Genomic DNA, 23,346 nt, shown 5'->3' on the forward strand with positions numbered 1-23,346 from the left:
CTGGATCACATATCACTGCCACGGCTAATGCGTCTCCGCGAAACCCACTACCAACCATGTGGGAAAGATCTCCCCAATAAGACCCTCGTGAGTATGTGATTTCTGAACTGTGACTTTCTAACATAGAAATCTTGTTGAGGAAATATCCTCGGAGGGAGGACATACCCCACTTTACACTTCTTATTTGTGTTAGAGCCTGCAGGGAGTTTACCCCCGATTAAGGTCCTAGTGATTTCAGCAGGCATATTTACTATAATCGGGCTCGAGAGCCTACTTGGATTTTTGTTTGATGATGTTTATTATGTTCTTTTACTTTTCCCCCCGTTATCAGACATGTTTTTTTGGTTCTATAACTTTTGCCCACCAATTGCTGCAATATCTAATAAATAAAGTCAAGTCCATCATGGAGCAGCACACAAGTGGCGTCCGAGAGGAATACCTCAGGAGAACACTGTTTTGTATTATAATATGATCACGTTTCTAACACACAACGTGAAAGGCTTCAACAGCACCCAGAAACGTTCCATGGCCTTCCAGTACTTCCTTAGGAATACAAATACTTTTCCTACAGGAAACGCATTTTTCTAAAGCTTCTATACCCAAATACTTCCATCGATTGTTTCCACATGCCTTTTTGGCTTCAGCGGACAAAAAACAAAAGGGAGTCGGTATTTCCATTAACAAAAATGTACCTTTAAAGTTACTGAAATGTATCCCTGACCCACAAGGTCACTTTATAATTGTTGTATGCACAATAGGGGAGACGCTCTTTACCCTAACATCAGTGTATAGCCCTAACGACCAACAACAAGCATTTTATTATAGTTTTTTTTACCTCCTTATCCAAACATAATAAAGGGCAAATAATAATGGGAGGGGACTTGAACGCAGTATTAAATGCGTGCAGAGATAGATACGATCCCAAAAACCCTAATAAAAAGCACTCTGAATCCCTCCCGACCTATAAGTTCCATGCAGGATGCTGCCGCTTTGCAGAGCGATTTGACAAAATTAGATAACTGGGCAGCAAACTGGAAAATGAGGTTCAATGTTGATAAGTGCAAAGTTATGCACTTTGGTAGAAATAATATAAACGCAAACTATCTACTGAATGGTAGTGTGTTGGGGGTATCCTTAATGGAGAAGGATCTAGGGGTTTTTGTTGATAACAAGTTGTCTAATTCCAGGCAGTGTCATTCTGTGGCTACTAAAGCAAATAAAGTGCTGTCTTGTATAAAAAAGGGCATTGACTCAAGGGATGAGAACATAATTTTGCCCCTTTATAGGTCCCTGGTAAGGCCTCACCTTGAGTATGCAGTGCAGTTTTGGGCTCCAGTCCTTAAGAAGGATATTAATGAGCTGGAGAGAGTGCAGAGACGTGCAACTAAACTGGTTAAGGGGATGGAAGATTTAAACTATGAGGTTAGACTGTCGAGGTTGGGGTTGTTTTCTCTGGAAAAGAGGCGTTTGCGAGGGGACATGATTACTCTGTACAAGTACATTAGAGGGGATTATAGGCAGTTGGGGGATGTTCTTTTTTCCCATAAAAACAATCAACGCACCAGAGGTCACCCCTTTAGATTAGAGGAACAGAGCTTCCATTTGAAGCAGCGTAGGTGGTTTTTCACGGTGAGGGCAGTGAGGTTATGGAATGCCCTTCCTAGTGATGTGGTAATGGCAGATTCTGTTAATGCCTTTAAGAGGGGCCTGGATGAGTTCTTGATCAATCAGAATATCCAAGGCTATTGTGATACTAATATCTACAGTTAGTACTAGTGGTTGTATTTATAGTTTATGTATGTGAGTGTATAGATTGGTAGGTGTGGGTTAGGTGTGCTGGGTTTACTTGGATGGGTTGAACTTGATGGACACAGGTCTTTTTTCAACCCTATGTAACTATGTAACTATGTAACTATATAGGGGCGAAATTAAAAACAATGGGTCTAGCTGATGCGTGGAGAGAACGTAACCCCTTTAAGAGCGATTACACTTTTTACTCTAACCCAAATGGGACCTACTCAAGGATAGATTACATACTCCTTAGTACATCCTTATTAACAAAAATTTCTATAGCAAAAATACAAATGTGCTCATGGTCAGATCATAACCCAGTAAAAGTGAGCTTAACGGATCTAGACCTAGCGAAACGTGCCTCTATGTGGAGACTGAATGAAGCAATCCTAACTAATCCGCAAGTTCGCTCACAAATTGAAAGCGAACTTAAATTATATTTTCAATACAATGACAACCCTGATCTCAGCAAATCCATTATTTGGGAAGCACACAAATCCTATATCAGAGGTGTCATTATCAAAATTTGCTCTATAAAGAAGAAAAACAAAAAGGAAAATTAATGACTTAACGACCCAAATAGAACAAACAGAGGAGGCATATAGAACAAACTTAAAACTGAACTTAATCTATATCTTACAGAGGATATAGAGAAACAAATTAGATGGATGAAACAGATTCTATACCAAAGCTAACAAAATAGATACAATTTTGGCTAATAAACTGAGAACTTTAAACAAACCTTCCCCAACTTATAGTATTCGTACGAACACTGGTGTGATCACTGCTAACCCACTTAAAATAGCAGAAACATTTAAGGAATACTATTCACATTTATATAAAGGTCAGAATAATTTTAATAAGGACAAAGCAGACCAAATACTCCAGGACATATTACACCCAATCTTAAGTACAGAACAAATATCCATAATGAAGCAACCAATCACTACAGAAGAGATCCAATGGGCTATTAAATCCCTGAAATCAAATAAGGCCCCAGGCCCTGATGGACTTACAGCCCCATACTACAAACATTTCTCTAAAATGTTGGTACCACATATAGCCAATCTGTTTAACTTTATAGGAGAAGGGAACAATTATGCCCCAGACTCTTTGAGAGCGTTTATTGCAGCGGTTCCCAAACCAAATAAAGACAATAACCTAGTAGAAAATCATAGACCCATCACCCTTCTGAACCATGACATGAAACTAATAGGGACACGAATTAATACCTTCTTAGCTACATTACTAGATCAAGACCAAGTAGTCTTTGTACCTCTTAGACAACCTACTGATAATATTCGCAGAGTCATTGATATAATAACCTGGGTCAAGGAGAAAAATACCCCTGCAGTACTTCTCTCCTTAGACATAGAAAAAGCATTTGACTCCGTATCATGGGATTTCCTTAAATATGCTCTAGCTAAATATGGGTTCCCCCCCCAAGTTTTTTGTCCCACATGCAGGCGCTATATAATTTTCCAACCGCACAATTAAGTACAATGGTTTACTTTCTAACCCTATCACTATAGAGAGAGGCACAAGGCAAGGGTGCCCTCTCTCACCAACATTTTTTGTCTTAGCGATGGAATTTTTAGCACTGCTCATCTGCAATAACATGGACATTAAAAGGTATAGAAATAACGGAACAAGAATATAAGTGCTGTTTATATGCAGATGACTTGTTACTTACCCTTTCCAGACCATTGATCTCACTACCAAATCTGTTTAATGTACTGGAAGTTTAGCTCTCTCTCAGGTTTAAAAATCAATGTAACCAATATGGAAGCATTACCACTGAATATGACGACACATGCAATAAAATTATTGGAGCTCAACTTTAACTTCCGCTGGTCCCATACCTTTATAAAATATTTAGGGGTCTGCATCACAAACTCATATGATACGCTTAGTGACTTTAACTACAGGACACTTATTAAGAAATTGATGGACGACCTTGGAAGACCTTTACAATCTCGTGGTTTGGCACAATCAATATCATAAAAATTAGTATTCTTCCACGAATACTCTATCTGTTTCAAACTTTACCTTTTCTCCCCCACCCGAGCAATTAACCTGTTTACAGAACGCATGCCTTAAATTTGTGGGGGAAGCAACATCCACACGTTGCCCATATGGTTATATACAGACATAGATCCTTAGGGGGACTGAGCGTCCCGAATCTTCGAGAATATTATTTTGCTGCTCAGGCTGCACAATTACTACATTGGTTCGTCCGAGTAAACCCCCCTAAATGGGTCTTAATTGAGCAAATTATGTGCCAAAGTGAAAGCTTGAGGGACCTCCTCTGGACTTGTCAGGTCCCACAAAAATATAAGGTTTACCCCACAATATGGCATACCTTTACTATATGGCACACAATTAGCACCAAACCAGGCTGGGTATCCAAACACCGCCCCTTGGCACCTCTATTTCAAAACCCTGAATTTTTACCGGGTTTAGAACCAAAACAATTCCAATGGTGATTAGATAAGGGACTTACACATATACATCATTATATACTACATGGCAAAATTATCAGTTGGACAGTCCTAAGAGACAGATACGATATACCTGACCGAGAATTATACAGGTATAACCAAATAAATCATTTTTTTAACATCCCTACAAAAGAAATGCACATCACACACCTTCCTAGAAGCAATATGCTTACATCGACCTCTCATGAAAGGATCATTAAGCCATATATACAGACAAAGTACCAATACTCAACCTATAAACTCCCTAAAGTACGTAAAAAACTGGAGCACAGAACTATCGCTTACATTAAACGAACAAGACTGGCAAGAAATTATTACAAATACAACGCACAACTCCATAAATATTCTAGCGCAGGAAACAACTTATAAAGTGCTGAGCAGATGGTACCTAGTCCCAACTCGTAAAGCAAAATGGGACTCTGGAGTAAACCCAAACTGCTATAGGGGATGCAATAGTCTGGGACACATATTTTGGAACTGTGAAAGTACAGCGCCTATTGATTAGGGTTTATGACCCGATTTATACAGTGCTACAAGTCAATATCCCTAAACGTCCAGAGGAGGCCCTCTTAAATAAGACAATTGACACAATTACCAGAGCACAACAAATTTTAATCACACATATATTCACAGCAACAAAACAAGTGATAGCAAAGGCCTGGTTATCCCCTCATCTATCATTTGCAGAAGTGAAAACAAGAACAGATACAGTCTTAATCATGGAAAACACTAACTAGTATAACACTAGACAGACAATTTGTAAAGGTCTGGGACCCTTGGATCCAATATCGCTACCCGAATGGTTTTAGTAATTCAGCATTAACCTATTAAAATATCTTTGACTAGATAAACACTGTTAAGTGTACCAGATGGACAATGTAAAAAGTATAAACACTATGCAGCAACTAGGTGGCACATTTATGAATGTTTTCCCCCCAAACTTTACACAGTTATAAGCTCCCCTCCCCCAACCCTTAACTTTTCCTGCCACCTCTACCCCTACCCTTCCTTCCCCACTCCCCTGCCCCCTTCTTTCCCCTCTACAATACCTACTTACCTTAATATCCATAAGTTAACAGACGCATGGGAAAGATCCCATGGAATACACACAGAATGTATATAACTGGTACATGTAATATTACGAAATCTTCTGTATATGTTTATAAAATGAAAAATTCTCAATAAAAAAGTATTGAAACAAAAAAAAAAAAAAAACCAAGCAGCACAAAAGAGAAGTTCCCCTGTGTGTTCATAGCTAGCTCAAATAATGTTTTGCTCTTACAGATGCCAAAGTGGGCATGAAATAGGAAACACAGAAAGCAAAAGCATCAGCAAGAATAAGTTATGGCTCCCATCACATGTTGTGGATCCTGAATGGGGCGGGTGTAGGCTGTGCAGAAATGCATACACGAGCAGTTTTATGTCGAAATTTGCTCTGTTTGGCTGTACCTGGGACAAAGCAATGGCACCGATTACAGGCACATCAATAAGTTTTCTGGCATTAATCTGCTGCTGACATGCATTGTTTATTATGTACAAGTACCCCCATGTCCTTCCTTAAAAGATGTGCATCTATGTATAATTTTACATACATGCATACATGTCTAACAATCCCATTTTCAGTATAAGTGGCTTGCATATTTTTACTGTATATCCCAAATGCATTACCATACACATTTATTAATACTGAATCTCATCTGCCACTTAGCGTACAGTCTTCCGGTATGTACAGATCTGCCAACAACGATGCCACATCCTGTTTGAAATCAATTGACCTGCATAGCACTGTGTCATCAGAAAACACAGATACTGTACTTACAATGCTCTCCCCCTAATCCATTAAGAAACAAATTAAATAAAAATTGACCCAACAGTGAACTCTGCTCCCCAAAAACTCTTCTCCAAGTAGAGAATGCTCCATTGACAACCATCCTCTATACATAAGGATACATGATAAGCCAGTTTTCTACCCATGCGCAAACAGAATTGCTGAAACCGACCTTAGTTTAAAAAGCAAATTTCTATATGGCCCTATATCAAAAGACCTCATCTACTGCAACCCCATTGTCAATGCTCAGACCATTAAAAACACCTGACTTGATCAATCCTTTATAAAGCCATATGGATTATTACTAATGCCATTCTTCAAAGCAGGGGTCCTCAAACTTCCGAACCAAGGGGCCGTATCAAGGGCCCCTCAGACTGTTGGGGGTCCAGACCGCCATCACCTCACCACCCCCCCCCCCCCGTCATCGGCAAACTGTGGCCCAAACTGGTCGCATTCTACCCCCTGCCCCCACCATAGTTGTCGCCAAACTGTGCCCCAAATTGGTCGCATTAACCCCTCCCTCCTGGCGCTCCATTCCTGCGGAGTCCTACCTGTTCCACTTCTCCCCCGGTCTGCTGTCCGTCCTCCCTCTCAGTTCCCCCGTCCCGCTCCCAGCTGAGTCCTCTCTCTCTCCACTGCCAGGGGGCCAGATCTGGCCCGCAGTTTGAGGACCGCTGCTCCAAAGCATGACCTTGAATCTTATCTTTAATAAGTTCTTCATTTTTTATTTTTGCCTTCCTGATTGCTGTGTAACAAAATTTGTAGATCCAACATAGCACCATTTCTGGTTAGGTCCTCAATGAATTAGCCATGCAGAACATTTATAAAATTGTTTCCATTAACTTTTAGCAGTTTTATTCATCCAGTTAAATGTCTGGGCAATTAAAATCCCCCATTAATAATTTGCCCCAAACTTGCAGTCCTTTCTATTTGTTACAGAAGCCGAGCCTGTTCCTTTTCACTTACATGTGGAAGTCTGTAGGATATCTTTACAATTAATTTACATGACGTCTTACAATCTGTGAAAGTCTGACCATAAGGTTTAAGCACTCTCTCGTTCCTTCATTTTTCCTGCAGCGTCTTCTTAATACCGAGTTTTAAATCACACTTAACATGCAAACATACCCCTCCCCCCTTTTAATGTCCCCTATCTTTTATAAACAAGGTGTAACGGTCATTATTTACCACCCAGTCATGTTTCAGCAATTCTAACATTATCATATTTTTTATTATGTACCAATAACTCCAGTTTTTGCATCTTTTAGGCCAGGCTTCCTGCATTAGTAAACATAGATTTGATACATGTACCAGTTATTATATTAGTTCATTGTGTGCAATTATTTCAACACTTAGGATACCTGGACTATGACCCATGTCCATGCCCCCCCCCCCCTCAGGTCAGGCATTTAGGGGAGGAAATGCAGTTTAAAATCAAGGATTCAGCGTTAGACTCACTCCATATATTTTAATAAAAAAACAACAAAACACAAATACAAGAGTATTGTAGAAATGATACCTATATTGGCTAACAATAAAAATACATTGCAAGCTTTCAGAGCTCTAAGGCCCCTTCATCAGGCAAAATACAAATGAGAACTGAAATGGCACAACATTTATATTTTGTGACTCAAGTGCCAGAGCCCTGAGCCCTATGCTTGTAAAGGAGGAGAACATTAAAATCCCCAATTTTCAGTTAAACACTAACAAAAGCAACATCAATTAGACATTAACTCACCTAAATCTTGTGGTCGTCTGATAACAATGCCACTAACCCAATGTTAGAAGAAGTCATAAGCTTAAATCTGTAGAAGGCTTGCACACCAGATGAGAGTTATAACCCTTTATTTCATTTTAAACATTAAAAACTGCCTAATGCATCAAATCAAATTTCATTTTTCATTTATCAACCATTTTTCTAAATATTATTCTTCAAATCACAGTTACATGAGATTTTGCCAGTCTCTAAACATAACCAGTGTAATCTGGCTACTGGTTATTCGGGTCCCTTGTCATGTGGCCCTTGAGCTTACAGCTACGGGAGTTTCCTGGATTAATTATATCTTGGTTGGGATAAAGTACAAGGTGTTGTTTTATTACAGAAATAAAGGAAAACATTTCTTGAAAAATTTAATTTGATTAAGATAGAATTTTGGGATATGGGATTCTGGACAACAGGGTTTAGATAACAGGTCCTACACCTGTACCAGCTTTGTGGTTTACCTCCTTACTTATGGAAAATATATAATATTCAATAGGTTAGATTTACTTCTTAAAGAGTTGAAATATAAAATACAAGAACATATTAATATGACAAAGTATTGAAACACTTTTTTTTTTACCTGTAAGTGAGAGGACATTACATTTCTTTAAATGCAGGGTACAGAAAAATATCTGCCTGCAAGTTGTAGGGGGGAGTATGCTTTATTTCTTCCTATGAGCAGAAGTGAAATAGATTTTTTTACACGAATTAAAAAAAAACTTTTACTTAAAGGAGAATGAAAGTCAAATTCTATTAAGCACACTATTCAATAGTACTACTATTGTTAAGTAAAACTGCTATATTTCTGGCTTGCCTATTGAAAGATTTACAGAGTTACACTTACTGCATTCTCATTCTCATTTCTGTGAATGGCGCCGCCATCTTTGAGAAGGTTTGCCCACTTCCTTTCCCTCACCGTCTATACCGAGCATGTGCAGCATTCCCTCCCCCCTGAGCCTAGGTAGCGCAGAAGAAATGAACAAATCAGTTGTGGTCACACGTTGCTATGGCAACGGCGGTTCTGCTTCTCATTGGCTGGGGGCTTTACTAAGGGAGCGTGCATAGACACAGCAAGGAAGGGAGAGCACATTATACACATGCGCACAAGAGCAAAATACAAGGCACTGCGACTTAAGGCTGCCACTGGCAGCCCACAGGAAGAGGGGGGGGGGATTATGTGATGTCACAGGAGTCTTCAGAGTGCTGTAGGCTGCCAGTGCCATATGAGACACAAGACAGCAGGGATCTGGAAATCAAGCTATATAGTGAGTACTTTACACCAACGCCTCTAGACTAAGGGGCCGATTTACTAATCCACGAACGGATCGAAAGCGTCCGAATGCCTTTTTTTGTAATGATCGGTATTTTGCGATTTTTTTTCATCGATATCGCAAGTTTTTCATAAATTGGTGCGACTTTTTCGTAGCCGTTACGACTTGCTGCAACTTTTTTGTAGCCATCACGAAAAAAATCGGAAAGGTTTGCCTGCTGTTTATTAGTACTCAATACGAAAAAGTTGCGACAATTCGCGCAAGTCATAATGGCTACGAAAAAGTTGCGGCAATTCACGAAAAAGTCCCGACGATGAAAAAAAAAATCGTAAAAAATACGAAAAAGTCGCAAAATGTTAGTTTCCAATCCAATTTTTTCCCATTCGGGATTCGGATTCGTGGATTAGTAAATCAGCCCCTAAGTGTTAATTTATAAGAACCTTTCCTTGTCCTTTAAGGTAAAATTGTGAATTAAATTGTACTATTCCATAGAAGAAATTGTTCTCATTTAATTTTTCCCATGAAATAAAAATTCACTCTTTTGACTAACTTAGAATGAATTTAAAATAACTAAAAATTGGATTTTAAATTAAAAATTTATATAAAACGGTGATAAATGGAAAAATTAATTTAAACATCTGTATTAAAAACATTTTTTATTTCTGAAATCATTAAGGGTTCATGTGTAACAAAAGGGTTTTGAGTGTATGATGTAATTTTCTGTTACGTTTTTAAATGGAATAGTTGCACATGATCTTGTATGGTCAATGAATAATATTTCTTGTGAGTAAAACACATCATGAGATTTTCATGTTTGATATGGAATGAAGGATTTTAACTATCGTCCGGTTTGCAAGCCGCCTACAGATTTAAAGAAAAAGGAAAGGCATTTGGCATTTTATTGCCAACAGATGAGTGCAATAGTCACACTAGTGCAAGCCAGAATGCTATATTTATTCTGTAGAAAGCTGTAGCATACCTGAGTTAACAGCCCTAGAAGCTCCCTCGCTTTATTTAAGATAGCAGCTGCCATTTTAGCTTGGTCTCAGTAGCTTCCGTGCTGCATCTCTAGCTGCTGATAGCTCAGATTACAAAGCACAGTTAAAAGGGGGAAAGAGATAAGATTGGAGCGGAAGGAGGAGAAGGGAGGGGGAAGAGAGGAAAGAGGAGCAAACAAAGCAGATGTGTTGAGAAAGATATATTTCTGAGAGAAGGAAGTGTGACAGAGAAGAACTTATATACACAAAAGGAGGAAAGAAATCATGTATTCCTTGTGATAGTGGACACAGTGCAGCTTTTCTGTGTGTTCATGGCTTTACTAACATAGACCATTCTGATAAAGCTTACTCAGTTTTAACCTTTTCTTCTCCTTTAAAAACCAGCAAACACTCACTGTTGTACACCAAGGAATATTCAATTCTTCTATACACCATTTCACCCTTTCTTAATTTTTTTGGATTTGAAGTCTGTAATGTGAAATCCTGATTAGAATTTAACAAATTACCCACTCCCCTGTAATTGGTAGACAAAAAAAAAGAAGTTACTTTCCCTAGCCATGAAATTCAACCCACTATTAACAAAGTCCTGTGAATGGTCACCTTTAGACTGTAGATATACCATTTGAAACCCCCCCCACCCCCCAAAAAAAAAAAAAACACAAGCAAAAAAACAGTGTAATATTTATTAAAGACATTATGCTATATAGGTTTATTAGAATTTCCTATTAACCGAATAAAAAACAAGCAGATAGAAAGCAAGGGGTACTCACAATGCTTGGAAAGTCCATGGCACCTTTAAGTCTCAAGAAAGAAAAATCTTCCCAGCTCCAGTATGTGGCAGCAGAAATGCATACAGGGAAGTATACAACTCACTGCATTGCTAATACATACAGTAGGCAAACGAATCACATGGGGAATCTAAAATTATATAAAAAACAACAAAAAAACTTAACAAGGACCAGTAACAACGAAATAAGGTAATACATTTCAATTGAAGACATCATTAGACCCATCATCCTCATTTCTCATAAAAAAACAGGTTGACCCATCGCACAGGTGATTGTCATTGCCATGTCGCCTGGCAGGAGCACTTTTTGGATATAGTAGTTAAGACCAAGCCAACAAACTTCAATCATGTTGAAAAATTGCTATTTCTTTTGAACTGAATACCAAGATACCTGAATAATAAGATAGGCTTGAGATAATTAATTATCTTTTACATATACTAACGTTAATTACTATCTGGATAATATACTATAGATTTTGCATCTGGACGAAGCTGGTTGATCTTACAAATGGTTTTAGGTTGGAAACTGGACAGATGGAGATTGTGCTTTAAAAATACAAAAATGTTCCCTCAACAATTGCTCTCCCAGGCGTTTCAAAAAACTTTTCCAAAGGGGTAAATATTCCTGGGACGCAAAGTCACCTTCGTGCTGCTGAAGACTAATCTCCCACCACTCCCTGAGGCAGTTTCTCCGCAAACAGCAATAAATTTGACATGGTTTGAAATAAAGTTCTGATGAAGATTAAGCCCAGTTGTCAAAAGGTCAAATTGCACAAAAGGCGGAATCTAAGGGGGGGGGGGGGGGAACTGGCAGCACTGAGGGCAGCTGCAAACATGGGGAAGAACAGGAGGCTCACTGAGCAACCACTGGCAGGGGCCGGTGTAGTGGGGGGTGGAGAAGGGACAGTGGAGGTTAATGAGGGAGAAAGGTTTGTAACAGTTAAGAGGGGAAGTAGAGGATGCAAGGGTAGGGGGGCTGGTTCACAGCTTGTACAAACCAACAGATTTGCCGCTTTAGGTGAAGATGCTGGGGAAGACAGCTCTGAGCTAGCATGTATGGAGCAGGCTGACTCTCCGAGCACCCTGGGAGCCAGCACCTCTAATACAGGTGGGGGGGGGGGGGGGGGGGGGGGAGTAGTGCTAGGAAGGGAAGGCAGGCTATAGTTGTAGGGGATTCAATTAATAGAAAAGGTGGTGAATATTTGTCGCAAAGACCCTACATGCCGAACTGTGTGTTGCTTGCCTGGTGCTAGGGTTCGGCACGTGGTGGAACGAGTGGACAAATTGTTGGGAGGGGCTGGGGAAGACCCGGCGGTCTTGGTACACATAGGTACCAATGACAAAGTTAGGGGGGGGGGGGGGGGGGGGGAGTCTTCAAGAACGATTTTAAAAAGCTAGGAGAGAAGTTGAGGGCGAGGACTTCCAAGGTAATTTTCTCAGAGATATTACCTGTGCCACGAGCAATGTTAAGAAGGCAGCTGGAGCTTAGGGAGATTAATGCGTGGCTGAGAGATTGGTGCAGGGAGGAGGGCTTTGGGTTTCTGGAGAACTGGGCTGATTTCTCAATCGGCTACAAGCTCTTTGCCAGGGATGGGCTGCACCTCAATGATGATGGGGCAGCTGCTTTGGGGGAAAAGATGGCTAGAGGGTTGGAGGAGATTTTAAACTAGGAGTGGGGGGGGAAGGGTGCAGTGGGTAATTATGTGGTAGACAGGATAGATGAGGTAGTGGGCATAGGAAGGAAAAATGGGGGAGGAGACTTGCTTCAGGATACTGATAATGACAGGGAGGCCCATAAGTTGTTTACATGTCATTCTCACACTGGTACCAGTATTAAATGTATGTTTACCAATGCAAGGAGTCTGACTGGTAAAATGGGAGAGCTGGAGGTACTGGCGTTGGAGGGGAAATATGCATCATATTTCCCCTCCAACGCCAGTACCTCCAGCTCTCCCATTTTACCAGTTGGTGTTGCTGAAACTTGGTTGAATGAGTCTCATGACTGGGCAGTTAATATTAGGGGTTATACATTGCTTCGGAGGGACAATAGAAAAGGAGGAGGAGTGTGTCTGTTTGTTAAAGGAGAAGGAAAGGCTAATAAAGAGTTAATCCCGCAGGCATACCTTCAGTTGTCTCAATAGTGCCCTTAAGTCTCCCCGTACTTCACCCGTTCAGAACATCAGAAGCCAAACAGAGAAAAAAAAAAACGCTGAGCTGGGTAGAGAAGATTCCCATAATGCCTCGCTTTTTCCAGGACTTAAGGACTCGTTTCTACAGGCAGCGCGTGGGCAGAGAGCAGAGTTCTCTCACAAGCAGGAGGGGGAAAGGGGGGGGGGGGGCGGGCTGGTGCTGCGAGGGAGATTGTTTGTGGAGCTTGGGGGGGGGGGGGGGGGGGGGGGGTGGGTTTGTGGAGCTGCAGAAACTTTGTAACAGGAGCCGGCCTCTGCTTTTCAGCCCATACAGAAACGCCGGACAAGATGGCGGCGCCGTTCACTGAAACAAGCATGTAAGTTCTAGTATGTGTATCTCTGTAAATCTTTCATTAGGCAAGCCAGGAATATAGCGATTTTACACAGCAATAGTAGTACTTTTTAATAGTGTGCTTAATAGATTTTGCCTTTCCTTCTCCTTTAAGCAAGAATTAAAAGCAAATATTAAAGAGGAAGTGATTGGGGTAACAGAGGGAGCTGAATCCTTATGGGTTGAGCTTCTCACAGATAGTAAAGAATCTACCAAACTAATTGTAGGGGTATAGACCCCCTAATGTAAGTGAGGAGGAGGAGGAGGCTCAGCTCCTGTTGCAAATAGAAAAGGCTGCTAGTTTGGAGCAAGTGATAATAATGGGGGATTTTAATTATCCTGATATTGACTGGAGCCATAGTACTGCCAGGACAGTAAATGGGAACAAGTTTATAAACTTGCTGCATGACACTTTATGGCACAGGTTGTTGAGGAGCCAACCAGGAACCATGCTATATTGGATCTAGTGATCTCTAATGACCCAGAACGTATAGCAAATGTGCAAGTGGTTGAACCCCTGGGTAATAGTGACCATAATGTTATTTCATTTGATGTTTGGTGCAGGAAACAAATTTACACTGGGGCAACAAAGACCCTGAATTTTTAGGAAGGCAAATTTTAGCTCCTTAAGGGCAGCGCTTCAGGGCATAGATTGGGGCATTATGTTTTCTGATAAAAACACAGATCAGAAATGGTTGTCATTTAAAATGATATTAAATCATTACTGTTCTCAATTTATTCCATTAATAAGAAAAAGTAGAAGTGTTAAGAATCACCCTATGTGGCTTAACACTGAGGTAAAGACGTTAATAGGGAAAAAAAGGAAAGCTTTTAAGAAATATAAGTCAGAGGGGACAGTAGCTGCATTTAATGAATATAAACACTATAACAAGTGTTGTAAAACAGCAATCCGGAAGGCAAAGATCGAAAATGAGTAGCAAATCGTGGCAGAGGCCAAGACTAACCCCAAAAAGTTTAAGTATATTAATAGTAAAAAGATGCAGGTTGAGGGTGTGGCCCCATTGAGTTATAGTAACAATATGGTTACAGCGGATACAGAAAAGGCAGATGTGCTTAACCAGTTCTTTTCTTCTGTGTATACAGTAGAGGAGCCAGTGGGCCAAGTCCTACCCAATAGCTGCACTGTTGCCTCAGCTCCAACTACACAGTGGTTGACACAGGATATGGTGCTTAAAGGGTTACACAAGATAAATGTAAACAAGGCACCTGGGCCAGATGGAATACACCCTCGGGTACTGAGAGAGCTAGGGGCAGAATTACAGTGGCCCTTGTTTCTGATAATCTCAGACTCGCTTTCATCAGGTATGGTACCTAGGGATTGGAAGAAGGTGAATGTCATTCCTATATTTAAAAAGGGAGTAAGATCTCAGCCTGGCAATTATAGGCCTGAAAGTTTGACATCCGTGGTGGGCAAGTTATTTGAAAGCTTGTTAAGGGATCACATACAAAATTATGTACTGGAGAATGGCATTATGAGCAGTAATCAGCATGGCTTTATGAAGGACAGGTCATGTTAGACCAATTTAAATGCTTTTTATGATGAGGTAAGTAAGAAGCTGGACAGTGGGGATGCAGTAGATATAATCTATTTGGATTTTTCCCAAAGCATTTGATACCGTTCCCCACAAACGACTGCTTTCTAAACCAAGGTCTACTGGTCTTCGTGAAGTCATTTGCACATGGATAGAAAACTGGCTACAGGATCGGGTACAGAGGGTGGTTGTTAATGATACATTCTCTACTTGGAATAAGGTTCTCAGTGGGGTCCCTCAGGGTTCTGTACTGGGTCCACTTTTGTTTAACTTGTTCATAAATGACTTGGGGGAGGGTATTATAAGTAATGTATCAGTGTTTGCAGATGCCACAAAACTCTGCGGACCAGTCAATTCTATCCAGGATGTGGCATCCTTGCAGCAGGATCTTGACCAACTGGCAATCTGGGCGGCTAAGTGGCAGATGAGATTTAATGTGGATAAATGGTCATACACCTGGGATGTAAAATTATGCAAGCGGCGTATACCCTTAATGGGACTGCACTAGGCAAATCCATAATGGAGAAGGACCTTGGAGTCCTTGTAGATAATAAACTTGGCTGTAGGTCCTTCCAATGGACACGAGGGCACCCACTCCGTTTAGAAGAAGGGAGGTTCCGTTTAAATATTCGGAAAGGATTTTTTACTGTGAGAGCTATGAAGTTGTGGAATTCCCTCCACTAATCAGTCGTACTGGCTGATACATTATATAACTTTAAGAAGGGGCTGGATGGATTCTTAGCAAGTGAGGGAATACAGGGTTATGGGAGATAGCTCTTAGTACTAGTTGATCTAGGGATTGGTCCGATTGCCATCTTGGAGTCAGGAAGGAATTTTTTCCCCTATGCGGCAAATTAGAGAGGCTTCAGATGGGGTTTTTTGCCTTCCTCTGGATCAACTAGAAGTTAGGCAGGTTATATATAGGCATTATGGTTGAACGTGATGGACGTATGTCTTTTTTCAACCCAACCTACTATGTTACTATGTTAGTAGGTCGGCTACAACTTACTGTTGTCTACAACAAAAAGGGAAGGTCCCCCTATACATCAGCATTTCATCATTTTTTTTTTATGTAATGCTAGCAAGTTACACAGCGTTTTACAATTTATTTATTTATTATTTTCTGTAACAGGGTACAGAATAAAAATAGGATCAGAGGGCTCTGCGCTTACATTTTAAAGGCATAACATTTTGTGAGGAAGAGGGTTGAGGTATCAATTATAATGACTCACTGCTGGAGTTATTAAGACCTAATTTCATGTTTTGGTTTATAGTAAAGAGGATTTTTACTTTTTCAGTACTGAGAACTCTAACATTAACCCATTGATAAATAAGCTTCTAAAAATCCCATAGAAAGAAAACGTTTTTTGATTAAAATCTGTTTCTGTTCTTCCTTACTTGTAAATGCTAAGGCATGCGCACACGTCCATCGCTTTTTTGACACACGCACTCTCCTGCTTTACACACGCATGTGTACTCGCGTCCTTCATTCAGCAATGCGTGTGATACCATTTTGCTGCGAAATTTGAAAATTTAAAGACCTCTCTGCCCGTCACTCATTGACCAACATGGGGCAATTCTTAATTGTTCCTGGGTGCGTCACTGTTCTGATTCCTGTGTTTTGACTCACTCCCAGCATCAGTGTGAGAGGTTTACCGATCTTAGATGAGACATTCACGACATATGCAAGCACGGTCCATAATGAGGTCAAAGCACATAACAATCTCACAGACATATACAACAAAATTCATTAGTAGTACTCTGCAGTAAAGTCATCATTCTAAAAGTCAGTCTTGTTCAGCTTCAGGACCTAGGGGCCTACCGCACAGAACTTAACAGCAATCATGAAAGACATACATGAACTCGGCGACCACTGATCGTTTACACAAAATTCAGGGCTGCCACAGACAAAGTACCCACAGACACTATAGTCCAGCTTATACCAATTAAAGAGAAAAGTAAGCACTACTTTAAGAATAAAAGGTGTTCAAAAACTTGTCAGTATGTGTAAGTAAATACTCAGACCCAGGTGCCAAAGGGTATAACCAAGAGTCCCCTGACTCCCCAGTGTTCAGATGACCCTAATATAAACTTAACTGTAGTGACAGATCTTCTCTCCTTCAAAATTTAAAAACAGTTTATAGCACAATATGTTTCACTACAGTCTTCTGCAATCAAAAACTGGGTAACTTACTTAGTGAGCCAGTATAAAGAGACCATAGGAATTCAAACCCAGGTACTCAGCACCATTCTCAATGCTCTGGATCCCCTCTTGACAGTGGAGAGACTGGCGTCACTACTACATGTAGGGTTAAACACCGAAGGAAAATGGAATATCTTTAAAATGTTGCTTAGCAACTATACAGATCAGTATATTCCCCTTGTAAGCAAGGAAAAGCATCGCAAAGCAAACATTTATGGCTGAATAAAAGTGTTAGTGTAGAGGTTGGTAAGAAAAAAATGTGCTTTTAAAGCATTCAAGTTAGCTGGGACAGCAGAAACTTTCATCAGGTACAAGGAAGCAAATAAAGCATGCAAAAAAGCTATCAGGCAAGCTTACTTTTACTAAATATGTAAATAGTAAAAAAAATGAAGCAAGAAGGGGTGGGACCCTTATCATCACTTGTGTTTGATATATATGGCCCAGAACATAATTTTTGTACTAGAAAACTGGCAGAGGAATAGATTACAAATGCGATAGTAAATTAAACATTTTCTAATTGGCCAGTGTTGTTAGTGGAGTACTACAGGGGTCAGTCCTTGTACTGCTTTTATTTATTACATTAATGACCTGGAGGTGGGCATAGAAAGTGCTGTTTCTATTTTTGCTGATAATACTAAATTGTGCAAAACTATAGGTTCCATGCAGGATGCTGCCACTTTGCAGAGCGATTTGATAAAATCGGAAAACTGGGCAGCAAAATGGAAAATGAGGTTCAATATTGACAAGTGCAAAGTTATGCACTTTGTATAAATAATATAAATACAAGTTATACAATATATGTGTTGGGGGTATCCTTAACTGAGAACGATCTGGGGGGTTTTGTGGATAACAAGTTGTCTAATTCCAGGCAATATCATTCAGTGGCTACTAAAGCAAAAAAAAAAAGTACTGTCTTGTATAAAAAATTTAATTGACTCAAGGGATGTTCTTTTTTCCCCATAAAAACAACCAGTGCAGCAGAGGCCACCCCTTTAGATAGGAGGAACGGAACTTTCATTTGAAGCTGTGTAAGTGGTTTTTCAAAGTGAGGGCAGTGAGGTTGTGAAATATATGTGCGATATATTTCTCATTCGATATTACCGCGTGATATTCCTCAAGTAAGCGTTTCGCATCATGTACCACATGACTTCCGCCATTTTGTGCAGTTCCCCTGTGATTGTTGAGATGGAGAGCGCAGAAGGTGCAGATGCGCAATAAGTGCCTGTGGAGCGACCAAATAAACCCTTGGCGAGGGGTAACAGCGATATTGTACACAGTAGTGGCAGTAATAAACAAGTGAATAACATGGAGGCATGAGTGCTCACAGATGCCAAAAACCAAACACAGTAAAAAACCCAGAGGTAACAATACACAAAACGCACAATTGAAAACATAAAGGAACACAGCAACTTCTAGATTAGAGATTTAGCCCAAACCACCAAACATGCAAGTGTTAGTAAATGTTAATTGAAAATTGAAATACCTATTCATGTTAATGACAGCAGTGACAGTTCAGATGTTAGTAAATATGACAATCTCAACACAAAACCAAAAAAAAAACATTTGTGCACCTTCACATTTGGCCAACAGTAAGGAAGAGAGGCCTGGCTACATTAATAGCCCACAATTCTCTGACATTGAAGGTACATATAAAGATTATCATCCAGAGGAAGCAAGTGAAGTGGAAAGTGAGGAACTTCACAGTATTTCTACAGTAAATAGGGGATCATTAACATAACATTCCCAAAACTTGCTAATGCCCTTTTAATTATTAATGCCCCTTTATGAAGGATGATCATTGTGGAAGCATTGTTTAATACAGAATATAAGGGAGAGGGATGGGAGTTAGTGAGGCCAGTTAGTAGCAAGTTGCAGTAGTTTAGTAGGGTTAGTGTCAGAGCATGCCTTAGTATTCTATTGATTACACTGGGAAGAAAGGGATTCATTTGGGCAACAATGAGTAGCGAAAAATCACTATGTTGTGATGGGATTGCTTATTGTAGCCAACACAATAAAAGCATAGTCTGGAACTGGAGGTGGTCCTTGTAAAAAGGTTTTCTTCACATGAACTTTGTAATGTCCAAAAATACCAGAATTACATTATTGTCCATGAAGTTGTAGGTTTCATGTCATGATGATCATCATTGAGAAGATTGGCAAAAATATATCAATTTTTTCCCAACAACATCAAAAAGGTCAGTGGGTTGTAAAGTCAGCAAGACAGCTCCACAGATGCAAGACCCATGCAAACATTAGTCCTATGCGATTCTAGTGTTTTGTAAGTAAACATTTCTGTTTTTACTATTTGTTGTCGGGGGGGACTCACCCGCTCCAAGGGACATGAGCCTTAAGTGCTTAGTGAATCCTAGTTACTGTGAATGCAGAAATGTTGCATATTGCCACTCACTACTGCTGAACTCAATAAAATAAATGAGCATTTTTTTAAAAGTGTGCAACTGTTTTCACAGGAAATAAAAACAATATTGTTTGAGATGTTGTTTTGAGTTTGTTTTTTATTCTAGTAAAGATTGTGTCAGGAAAACTCCACTTCGAGACACGTCTGACACCGGGACGGGGAACCAAGGGGGTTACACTCGGTCACCTTTCACACAGGTTAAGCTAGCATCAAGCACCCCCAAATACACCACCGCATCAAAAAAAACTATTCGCTGCCACCATCTATCATTAACAGGCGATAGAAACCTAATTACCCAAATATATCATACACAAACTTTCCTACTGCAGTGAGGGATAGTTCCACTACTTCCACACACACCCCAGCAGCCACGGTTAATTTACATACACACTCTCCTGCTGACAGTCCACTAGCTTATTACATACCTTCCAACCCTCCCGCTTTCAGCGGGACATTCCCGATATTTATAGCACTTCCCGCTGTCCCGGATTCATTGTTAGATGTCCCGCTTCTCGGCATTGCCATTTAATTGATTGCTGGGTCTGCTCTGCTCCCTGTGCCTGCTCTGCTCCGGGGAATAAAGTCCGCCCCCTTAACTCTTGAATCTCCCCTGCTACACTCAAGCTCACAGGTTTACCTTGATGTTTAATTGTCCTGGGAGAAGCATTTGTGACAGGCAAGAGTCAACTTTCGGCATTGGCTCCACATTCCTCTCCTTGGTCCTGCTCACCGCATCAGGGGCTGAGGGTGTGCTCTGTCTTTTATAAGGCAGAAGAGACCTTTCCAACCCTAACATATATCTCTCACTCCTGGGAATCTCTGGCAGAGCATAGCATGCAGTATCGCTGATCCATTCATAAAATCTAGCAGACATTTAAAAGGGGCCTTTATAAATTTGGAAACCTTGTTAATATGGCTAGAAATTCTAGTGGAACATTAATATTTTTTTCTTTCAACTGATTAAGAATGGAAGGAAATAACATAGATTTATGTACCACTGGAATGTATGTAATTAGCATCTACACAGAACTTGCCCCTCCCCCCCTTGCTCAACACACACCAAACAGTTAATACAGGTAGGCCTGAGCAAAACAGTCAAATAAAATAAAAGGGAATAAAAACACAGAGAAAACCATAAGTACGTTACCGAGTTCTTTTGTGCCCTCTGAGGCAAGAGGTTGGAATTCCTGAGCCCATCCCCCAACATTAAGTTGAGGCCTCCAGAATGATCTATCAGTACCTGGGTCTGTACCCTTTTTATCCTTCCTGCTGAGCCCCTCCCTCATTACTGTATGCATGAGGGGGGAGTGCCCAGGAACTTGTCACATGACCCCCCCAGGTTATTAAGTTCACGCCCCCCATCCAATGAGAAAGGTGAGGGGGCGGGTCAACATTTGGTAACTGGCTGTTCTGTTGACATTTTTATTTTTCAGCTATCCTTAAATACTTATGGGTATTCACCAGAATTATAGAACCATGTGCATTATGTGGGAAATGGAATTCTCTTTTCATAGACACCAAACACACCAGGCCTAACGCATATTATTCTGGTTTTATCAGAATATTGGATGATCCCGCGAGGGATCATCATAACACGGGAGTGTTTGGAGTCTGTGGAAGCTCTAGCTACAAGCTAATGACTGGGCGCCATGATTTTTTTATTTCCTCTTTAATGCTTCATTTGCTTTTGTGAATCATGCATTAGTATTCTATCCATTTAATAACTACCGCAATGTGTTAAAAATAACGCATTGCCGTAATGCGCTATTTAACGCATGCAATATGCAGATTAACGCATGCAAAATGACTTCGATGAATCTGTACTTATTTATCGCATGGTTTTAATGCAAAAAAGCATGCGATAAGCGTTATCGACCTTTAGTGAATCGGCCCCTATGTAACTTATGTAAACGCAGTGAAGTGTCATGTAGCCGCCTTGTGCGAGTGAAAGCTGCCGTTACTTATTCAAAGGCTGCTTTTTGGCTTTTCACTCTAGTGCGCATTTTCATCTGCATGAAGGAAGAAGCAGGAAGATAGCTTTGTGGTGCTCATTGAAAAGTGCCCAGGCCGGTGCAGTTTTCTGCTAACAGGAACACTGGCCCAAGGTTTCAGATCTTAAAATCTGATCCATTTTTGGAGTTTCTGAGATGTGGTGGGAAGGTGTAGCAAATCGCATTGCAGAGTGTGGACTAGATCCAACCATAGATACATCACGTGAACGCATACCTCCCAACCATCCCGCTTTTAGCGGGACAGTCCTGATATTTATGGCACTGCCCGTTGTCCCGGATTCATTGTTAGATGTCCCGCTTCTCAGCATTGCCATTTAATTGATTGCTGTGCCTGGTCTGCTCTGGAAAAAAAGCCCGCCCCCTTAACTCTTGAATCTCCCCTGCTACCTCAAGCTCACAGGTTTAATTGTCCTGGGAGGAGCATTTGTGACAGGCAAGGGTCAACTATCGGCATTGGCGGCATTCCTCTCCTTGCTCCTGCTCCTGCTTATTTGTGTGCTGGGCAGTTTCACCTTTCCACCCCTAACATATATCTCTCACTCCTGGGAATCTCTGGCAGAGCACTGCATGCAGGTGAATAGACAGAAGTATCGCTGATCCGTTCACAAAATATAGCAGACATTTAAAAGGGGCCTTTAAAAGTTTGGGAACCTTAAGCTGGCCTTGTTAATATGGCTAGAAATTCTGGTACATTAATATTGTATTGCTTTCAACTGATAAAGAATAGGAGGAAATAACAGATTTATGTACCACTGGAATTGGCCCTGTTGGTATGTCTGAAGTTGATATGCTCTTTATCAGTTTCATTTAGTAATTTTACTGGCATGTCTGGGGTTAATATGCCCTTTATCAATTTAATGTAGTCATACTGGCACCTTTGAAGTTAATATGTCCTTTATTCTTTTTATTTAGTGATTATACTGGCACATATGGGGCATGTAAAGTGGGTGTGGCATGTGGGGGCGGGGTCACAAAGCATACATGGCCAAAAAAATTTTTGCTGCACTACCCGCGTCACATATTTTTGTCCCTCTTTCTCTTAATGAAATGTTGGGAGGTATGTGAACGCCTATGGGGGAACAGGAGCATTGAGGATAACACAGAGTGCAAGTTCCTATGGGCTCTTTATACTGGCTCAGTTTTTGATTGCAGTAGGCTGTATTGACATATAGCGCTGTGAACTGTTGATTTTTCAGAGTAGAGAGGATCAGTCACTAAAGTTGCTTTTATATTATGGTTATCTGAAAGCTGGGGAGTGCTTGCCGGGGAACTCCTGGTTATATCTATTGGCATCTGGCACTGGGTATTTACTCACACAAACTGACAAATTTTATTCTTACAGGAAAGCTGAGTTTTCATTTAATTGGTATAGACTGTTTTTGATATTGTTGTACTACATATCATTAGAGAAATAGCGATTCTGTTGATTGATTGTGAGCGCAGTTTACAGTTTTTCTGTCTGTTATAGTCCAACTGCTGTCTTATAAAACCAAAGAAAAACTACTGGCATCCTCTAGGAAAAAAGAAACCTGGCCTCCTAAGTATGCATGTATGTATATCTTTATTTATAAAGTGCAGTTTAGGTATGGAGTAGTACTGTACAGTAGAACAATTGACGAATACAACAGGATGTTATTAAAATAACAAATAAATACAAGGTATAGTTGTAATACGTTCAGTATAAAAGAGGCAAGATAATGAGGTACC

At 40.4% G+C, this 23,346-nt stretch overlaps 1 protein-coding gene across 6 annotated transcripts in view; it reads right to left on the bottom strand.

The window, feature by feature from the left end:
- The window catches only part of adgrl3 (adhesion G protein-coupled receptor L3), a 1,193,186-nt gene that overhangs the window by 1,093,322 nt on the left and 76,518 nt on the right, over positions 1–23,346 (bottom strand). For all 6 annotated transcript variants that reach the window (XM_031903606.1, XM_031903589.1, XM_031903595.1 and 3 more), the window contains exon 2: positions 10,919–11,066. The gene's annotated coding sequence lies outside the window, so the exon portion shown is untranslated. The remainder of the gene's footprint in view (positions 1–10,918; positions 11,067–23,346) is intronic.

Source organism: Xenopus tropicalis, chromosome 1, assembly GCF_000004195.4.
Source record: "Xenopus tropicalis strain Nigerian chromosome 1, UCB_Xtro_10.0, whole genome shotgun sequence".
NCBI classification, from domain to species: Eukaryota; Metazoa; Chordata; class Amphibia; order Anura; family Pipidae; genus Xenopus; species Xenopus tropicalis.